The following is a 7,615-nucleotide window of genomic DNA, read 5'->3' as shown; positions in this document are numbered from 1 at the left end:
AGAATGCATTACAATTCTTATTACACATATAGAGCAGAAATTCTATACCTCTGGTTGTATACAAAGTATATTCACACCAATTCGTGTCTTCATACCTGTACTTTGGATGGTAATGATCGTCACATTTCACCATCATTTCTAAACCCATGGCCCCTCCATTCCCCTCCCACCCCTCTGCCCTATCTAGAGTTCATCTATTCCTCCCATGCTCCCTATCCCTATCCCACTATAAATCAGCCTCCTTATATCAAAGAAAACATTTGGCATTTGGTTTTTGGGGATTGACTAACTTGACTTAGCATTATCTTCTCTAACTCCATCCATTTACCTGCAAATGCCAGTAATATTTGAGTAATATTCCATTGTGTATATATGCCACATTTTTTAATCCATTAATCTATTGAAGGACATCTAAGTTGGTTCCACAGTTTAGCTATTGGGAATTGTGCTGCTATAAACATTGATGTGGCTGTGTCCCTGTAGTATGCTGTTTTTAAGTCCTTTGGTATAGACCGAGGAGAGAGATAGTTGGGTCAAAGAGTGGTTCCATTCCCAGTTTTCCAAGGAATCTCCATACTGCTTTTCAGATTGGCTGCACCAATTTGCAGTCCCACCAGCAATGTATGAGTGTACCTCTGTCCCCACATCCTTGTCAACACTTATTGTTGTTTGTCTTCATAATAGCTGCCATTCTGACTGGAGTGAGATGAAATCTTAGAGTGGTTTTGATTTGGGTTTCTTTAATTCCTAGTGACCATGAACATTTTTTTCATATATTTGATTGACTGATTGTATATCATCTTCTGAGAAGTATCTGTTCAGGTCCTTGGCCCATTTATTGATTGGGTTTTTTGATTTTTTAGTGCTTAGCTTTTTGAGTTCTTTATATACCCTAGAGACTAGTGCTGTATCTGATGTGTGAGAGGTAAAGATTTGCTCTCAGGATGTAGGCTCTCTATTCATCTCACAGACTGTTTCTTTTGCTGAGAAGAAATTTTTTAGTCTGAGTCCATCCCATTTATTGATTCTTGATTTTAATTCTTGCATCACAGGAGTCTTGTTAAGGAAGTTGGGGCCTAATCCCACATGATGGAGACTAGGGCCTACTTTTTCTTCTATTAGATGCAGTGTCTCTGGTTGTATTCCTAAGTCCTTGATCCATTTTTAGTTGAGTCTTGTACATGGTGAGAGATAGGGGTTTAATTTCATTTTGTTGCATATGGATTTCCAGTTTTCCCAGCATCATTTGTTGAAGAGGCTGTCATTTCTCCAATGTATGCTTTTGGCACCTTTGTCTAATATAAGATAATTGTAATTTTGTTGGTTAGTCTCTGTATCCTCTGTTTTGTACCATTGGTCTACCAGTCTGTTTTGGTGCCAATACCATGCTGTTTCTGTTACTATTACTTTGTAGGATAGTTTATGGTCTGTTATAGTTATGTCACCTACTTCACTCTTCCTGCTAAGGATTGCTTTAGCTATTTGGGGTCTCTTATTTTTCCAGATGAATTTCATGATTGCTTTTCCTATTTCTATGAAGAATGTCATTGGAATTTTGATCAGAATTGCATTAAATCTGTATAGTGCTTTTGGAAGTATGGTCATTTTGATAATATTATTTCAGCATATCCAAGAGCAAGGTAGATCTTTTCATCTTCTAAGGTCTTTTTTGACATATTTCTTTAGGGTTCTGTAATTTTCATTATATAGATCTTTCACCTCTTTTGTTAAGGTGATTCCAAGTATTTTATTTTATTTTATTGAGGCTATTGTGAATGGGGTATTTTTCCTCATTTCCTTTCTGAGGATTTTTCACTGATATACAGAAATGCCTTTGATTTATGGGTGTTGATTTTTTTTTAAGAAAGAGAGAGAGAGAGAGAGAGAGAGAGAGAGAGAGAGAGAGAATTTTTTAATATTTATTTTTTAGTTTTCGGCGGACACAACATCTTTGTTTGTATGTGGTGCTGAGGATCAAACCCGGGCCACACGCATGCCAGTCAAGCGCACTACCACTTGAGCCACATCCCCAGCCCCTATGGGTGTTGATTTTATATCCTGATATTTTGCTGAAAATTTTTCTGGTGCAACTTTTAGGGTCATCTAGGTATAGAATCATATCATCAGCAAATAGTGCCAATTTGAGTTCTTCTTTTCCTATGTGTATCCCTTTAATTTCTTTAATTTTTAATGTCTGTCTAATTGCTCTGGCCAGTATTTCAAGAACTTTGTTAAATAGAAGTGGTAAGAGGGCATCCCTGTCTTGTTCCAGGTTTTAGAGGGAATGCCTTCAATTTTTCTCCATTTAGAATGATGTTGGCCTGCGGCTTAGCATAGATAGCCTGTATGTTGTTGAGATACATTCCTGTTATCCCTAATTTTTCTATGTTTTGAACATAAAGGGATGCTGTATTTTGTCAAATACTTTTTCTGTATCTATTGAGATGGTCATATGATTCTTATCTTTAAGTCTATCGATGTGATGAATTACATTTATTCATTTCTGTATATTAAACAAACCTTGCATTCCTAGGATGAACCCCACTTGATCGTTGTGCACTGTATTTTTTATATGTTTTTGTATTTGATTTTCCAGAATTTTATTGAGAATTTTTACATCTATGTTTATTAGAGATATTGGTCTGAAGTTTTCTTTTTTTGATGTGTCTTTGCCTGGTTTTGGAATCAGAGAGAAACTGACCTCATAGAATGAATTTGGAAGTGCTCCCCCTTTTTATATTTCCTGAAATAAATTGAAGAACATTGGTATTAGCTCTTCTTTAAAGGTCTTGTAGAACTCTGCTGTGTATCCACCCAGTCCTGGGCTTTTATTGGTTGGTAGACTTTTGATATGGTGTCTGCTATTTTGTCACTTGAAATTGATCTGTTTAAATTGTGTATATCATCCTGATTCAATTTGGGCAAATTATATGACTCTAGAAATTTGTTGATGCCTTCGATATTTCCTATTTTATTGGAGTACAAGTTTTCAAAATAATTTCTAATTATCTTCTGTATTTCTGTAGTGTCTGTTGTGATATTTCCTTTTTCATCACGTATGTTAATGATTTGAGTTTTCTCTCTCCTTCTCTTCATGAGAAGGAGAGTTCTTTTTCAAAGAACTAACTTTTTGTTTTGTCAATTTTTTCAATTGTTTCTTTTGTTTCAATTTCATTGATTTCAGCACTGATTTTAATTATTTCCTGTCTTCTGCTGCTTTTGCTGTTGGTTTGTTCTTCTTTTTCTAGGGCTTTGAGATGTAATGTTAAGTCATTTATTTGTTGACTTTTTCTTCTTTTAAGGAATGAACTCCATGCAGTGAACTTTCCTCTTAGAACTGCTTTCATAGTGTCCCAGAGATTTCAATACATTGTATCTGTGTTCTCATTCACCTCTGAATTTTTTTAATCTCTTCCTTGATGTCTTCTGCAACCCATTGTTCATTCAGTAGAATATTATTTAGTCTCCAGGCATTGGATTGGATTTTATCTCTTATTTTATCATTGATTTCTAATTTCATTCCATTAAGATCTGATAGAATGCAGGGTAGTATCTCTATTTTTTTATGTTTGCTAAGAGTTGCTTGTGATATTGTATATGGTCTATTTTAGAGAAGGATCCATGTGCTGCTGAGAAGAAACTGTATTCTCTCGTTGAATGATGAAATATTTTATGTACGTCAGTTAAATCTAAGTTATTGATTATAGTATTAAGTTCTATAATTTCTTTGTTCAGCTTTTGTTTGGAAGATATATATAGTGATGTAAGAGGTGTGTTAAAGTCTCCCCAAATTATTGTGCTGTGGTCTATTTGACTCTTGAACTTGAGAAGAGTTTGTTTGATGAACGTAGATGCTCCATTGTTTGGGGCATATATATTTATAATTGTTAAGTCTTGTTGGTGTATGATTCCCTTGAGCAGTATGTAGTGTCTTTCTTTATCCTTTTTGACTGACTTTAGTTGGAAGTCTACTTTATTTGATATGAGGATGGAAACCCCTGCTTGCTTCCGCAGTCCATGTGAGTGGTATGATTTTTCCCAACCCTTCACCTTTAGTCTGTGAATGTCTTTTCCTATGAGATGAATCTCTTGGAGACAGCATATTGTTGGGTCTTTGTTTGTGTGTGTGTGTGTGTGTGTGTTGTTTGTTTGTTCATTTGTTTTTTGATCCAATCTGCTTTATGTCTTTTGATTGGTAAGTTTAGGCCATTAACATTATTGAGACGTGATTTGTATTCCCAGCCATTTTTGTTTATTTTTGGTATTTAACATATATGGGTGGTAGTCAACTGGTGTGGTGGAGTTGGTCACTCGGCTACCTCAGTCGCAGGAGGTAGAGGCGTAGAGTCAATACACAGACACCAGGAGCTAGTGAGAGCACTGGCGGGTGACAACCTTGACCTCCAGACAAGCTCATTTAATGCGGAAGTGATTACAATTGATATAGAATGCATCTTCCAATCATACATAAGCAAGCAGGTAACCGCACTATGAGGCAGCTCTAAATATTGCTATGCAGTGGAAGGCAGTCTGGAAGGATCTTTGTCCTTAGGGGAGGGGGCCATATGAGTTGGGGGTTTCATGCCCTGAAGTACCTAACTCTCAGTTTCCTGGCCTTGTAGCCTGGCAATGCTAACCTCAAGCACTGAGCATGTGGTTTCACTGATGGCCTGCTAGAGTGATGTAAGAAGTGTGTTAAAGTCTCCACAAATTATTGTGTTGTGGTCTGTTTGACTCTTGAACTTGAGAAGAGTTTGTTTGATGAACATAGATACTCCATTGTTTGGGGCATATATATTTATGATTGTTAAGTCTCGTTAAGTGCTCTGCTAGAGCAGAGCACCCCGTCCTGCAGGTGTTCCTGTCAGGCCTGTACAACTGTAGATTTTCCTAGCACTCTGAGCTGCTCATAGCTGCTAGCTGCAAACTGTTTTTTGTTGTTGTTGTTGTTGTTGTTGTTATTTTGTTATTTCAAAATAACATGACTTGGTTTCTCCTCTGATTAGATTTTCCTTTAGCATAAAACCTCCCTCTGCTGATTTTCATCATTGTTTTTCATTTCCTCTTCTTGGAATATTTTGCTGAGGATGTTCTGTGGTGCAGGCTTTCTAGTTGTCAATTCTTTTAATTTTGTTTATCATGGAAAGTTTTTATTTCATCCTCAAATCTAAAACTTAATTTTGCTGGATATAAGATTCTTGGTTGGCATCCATTTTCTTTCAGAGCTTGGCATATGTTATTCCATGATCTCCTGGCTTTGAGGGTCTGGATTGAAAAATCTGCTGAGATATGAATTGGACTCCCCCTGTATGTGATCTGATTCCTCTCTCTTGTGGCTTTTAAGATTCTATCCTTATTCTGTATGCTAGGCACTTTCATTATAATGTGCCTTGGTGTAGATCTATTGTAATTTTGTATATTTGGTATCCTGTAAGCCTCTGTTCATGGTTTCTAAATATCTTAGAAACCATGTGTGATCAACTTTATTTGCATACTTTGTCTTCATTATCTGATGTTCTTTCTTCCAAGTGATCTGGTCTGTTGGTTATGCTTTCTATTGAGTTTTTTTTCTTTGATGTATCCTTCATTTCAAGGATTTTTGACTGTTTTTTTCTCAGAGTCTCTGTCTCTCTCTTGAAGTTATCTTTTGCTACCTGTATTTGCTCTTTATCTCTTTGTTGGAGTGATCAATTTTTGCCTGTATCTGCTCATTTAGGTCATTCTTTAATTCACAGATCATTTTAATAATGAACCTTTTGAACTCCTTTTCTGACAGTTCATCAACTTCACTGCCCTTGGGTTCTGTTATTATAGTGTCCTGGTTTGTTTGGGGCACTTTCCTCCCTTGTTTTTTCATGTTGTCTATGTGTCTTCCTTTCTTGCAGTGTGGATCTGAGATATTACATTTTCTTCCCTATAGTCTTGTAGTACCTGTGCAGATTATCTGTACCTCACATTGATGTTGGGTTTCCAGACCCTGTGGGTGTCCCTCAATGGATGCTACTGTATCCTGGACCTGGGTCCTACGCAAGTCAATATGCATAAATCTGGGCCAGGCCTGAACTCTGGCGTTAGTCTGCTGGTCAGAAGAGGTGGTCCTGTGCCAGAGGCTGGGCTCCGGTAGGTGCCTACAGGTGGAAGGGAGGACCTGCACAGGCCTGCGTGGGTGGATCTGGGCCGCTGGGCTTGACCTCCTGCAGTAGTCTGTAGTAGTCTGCGGTCCTGTGCCATAGGCCATGCTTTGGTGGGTGTCCACCCTGCCAGTGGGTAGACTGGGCCTATTGTGAACCTGGGTCCCATTCGGACTGGTGTGTGTGGTCTGGGCTGGGTCTCAACTCCCGCAGTACTCTGCTCAAGACCTGGCTTTCAACATGGTCCTGTCAATGAAATAACTTGCTATGAATAAAGCTAGATCCATATTAGTCAAATCCTTTCTGGTTTTATCTTTCTTAAGTATTTTATCTCATGGCAAGGCACTGAGTGCCAATGTGATCTGTGATAGTGTGGATGTGACCAGGATCTGCATGGCCTAACCCAAACCAAGCAGAGTCCTCACTTGGATGAGGATGTGAACAAGGGAGAAGGTTCTGCCATGATTGTTATGCCAAACTTGGGATGTCTGCCCAAGTATTCTTGGTTTATTCTACCTGGAATAAATATGTATTTAGGTGCTTGGGGGTAGGTGGTAAAAAGAAAATCTAGATTATAGAAATAACTGTAGGGAGAACTAGGTAAAATATTACTTACTTAATGTTTTAGTTAGCTTTTTCACAGCTGTGACCAAAAGACCTGACAAGAAGCATTAGAAGAGGAAAAGTTTATTTTGACACAGGTGCAGAGGCCAGTCCCTGGACAGCCAGTTCCATTTGCTCTGAACCTGAAATGAGGCAGAACGTCATGGTGGAAGAGTGTGGTGGAGGAAAGCAGCTCAGAACATGACCACCAGGAAGCAAAGAGAGCTCCACTCATCATAACTAAAATACAAAACCCCAAAGGCACGCCCTAAATGACCCACCTCCTCCAGCTACACCCCACCTGCCTACAGTTACCTCCCAGCTAATCCTACCCGTGGATTAACATGCTGATTAGTTTATGGCTCTCATAACCCAATCATTTCACCTCTAAACTTCCTTGCATTGTCTCACACATGAGCTTTTGGGAGAAACCTTGTATCTAAACCATAACATTTAATAATTAACACAATCATTCGCCAAACCTTTATTGGACATCTACTTCTGTGAGTCACTATGTTCATCATACAAGCACGAATAATTACATAGGAATGTCTGATCTTTGCATATGCAATGAACATCTGTTTGCCCTATGAAATATAATCCTGTGACTCGGGAGTCCAAGGCAGGAGGATTGCAAGTTGAAGGCCAGCCGGGGCAACTTAGTAAGAACTTGTCTCAGAATACCTATTTCATGTATAATCTGAGAAGTGAAAAATTGTGCTCTATTTGTATACAATGAATCAAAGAGCATTCTCCTGTCATGTATAACTGATTAGAACAAATAAAATACAAATTAAAAAAAAAAGAACAGCACCAATCTCAAAATATAAATAACTAAATAAATAAGGCTAGGGAGATAGCTCAGGGGTAAAGCATCCTGG

The sequence above is a fragment of the Callospermophilus lateralis genome, chromosome 17, assembly GCF_048772815.1.
Source record: "Callospermophilus lateralis isolate mCalLat2 chromosome 17, mCalLat2.hap1, whole genome shotgun sequence".
Lineage (NCBI taxonomy): Eukaryota > Metazoa > Chordata > Mammalia > Rodentia > Sciuridae > Callospermophilus > Callospermophilus lateralis.
This window is presented reverse-complemented; position numbering follows the sequence as displayed.